This window comes from Chinchilla lanigera, unplaced genomic scaffold (genome assembly GCF_000276665.1).
Source record: "Chinchilla lanigera isolate Chin_1 unplaced genomic scaffold, ChiLan1.0 scaffold00046, whole genome shotgun sequence".
NCBI lineage: Eukaryota > Metazoa > Chordata > Mammalia > Rodentia > Chinchillidae > Chinchilla > Chinchilla lanigera.
Genome location: NW_004955447.1, coordinates 15,343,896 through 15,345,059, shown reverse-complemented (window position 1 = coordinate 15,345,059; position 1,164 = coordinate 15,343,896). Strand labels below are relative to the sequence as shown.

Genomic DNA, 1,164 nt, shown 5'->3' with positions numbered 1-1,164 from the left:
TCTCTTCCAGCAGATTTAGTGTTTCTGTTTTAACATTTAGAGCTTTGATCCATTTTGATTTTAGTTTAGTGCATGGTGAGAGAGACATGGACCTAGTTTTAGTCTTTGGCATGTGGTAAGCCAGCTTTTTCCAGCAACATTTATTAAAGAGGTTATCTTTCTTCCAGTGAATGTGTCTGGCTGCTTTGTCAAAGATAAGGTGGCTGAATGTGTTTGGAGCTGTTTCTGCATCTTCTAATCTGTTCCATTGATCCTCAGGTCTTTTTTTGGCCAGTACCATGCTGTTTTTATCATAGTAGCTTTGTAGTATAATTTCAAGTCAGGGATTGTGATGCCTCTTGCCTTGCCTTTGTTGCTGAGAATTGTTTTTGCTATTCTTGGTCTCTTCTAGTTGCAAATGTATTTTAGGATTGTTTTCTTTAATTCTGTGAGGTATGTTAATGGTATCTTGATTAGATTGCATTAAATCTATATAATAATTTTTGGAGTATAGCCATTTCATTATGTTGGTCTTTCCTACTCAAGAGCAAGGGATATATTTCCATTTTTGGATACCCTCTTTGATGTCCTTTTTCAGAACACTGTAGTTTTCAATGTAAAGATCTTTTACTGCCTTTGTTAGATTGATTCCTAAGTATTTCATTTTCTTGATGCTCTTATGAAAGGTGTGGCTACTGTAATTTCTCTCTCGGTGAGTTTGTTAATTGTGTACAGGTACGCTATTGATTTTTGAGTACTAACTTTGTATTCATCTGTTGGACTGAATTTGGTTATTAATTCTAGACATCTTTTGGTGGAGTTTTGGGGGTCTTTTATGTAGAGTATTATGTCATCAGCAAATAATGATAATTGAACTTCTTTCTTTCCTACCTTTATTCCTTTTGTTTTTTCTCTTGTCTAATTGCTGTGGCTAATGTTTCCAGAACTAGATTGAGTAGGAGTGGTGAGAGTGGACATCTTTGTATTGTTCCTGATTTTAGAGTGAAAGCTTTCGGTTTTTGACCATTTAATATGATGTTGGCTGTTGGTTTGTCATAGATGGTTTTTATCAGATTGAGATAAAGACCATCTAGTACATTAGTACATTTTTGCAGTGCATGATGTTCACATTCCCTGTGGGGAGTTGGTACACATATAAAACACATCTCAATTCTTTCTCAACCC

The 1,164-nt window shown here is 35.2% G+C and overlaps 1 protein-coding gene across 1 annotated transcript in view; it reads right to left on the bottom strand.

Moving 5' to 3' along the window:
* The window catches only part of Nmu (neuromedin U), a 37,025-nt gene that overhangs the window by 16,667 nt on the left and 19,194 nt on the right, over positions 1 to 1,164 (bottom strand). The gene's annotated exons all lie outside the window — the stretch shown is intronic.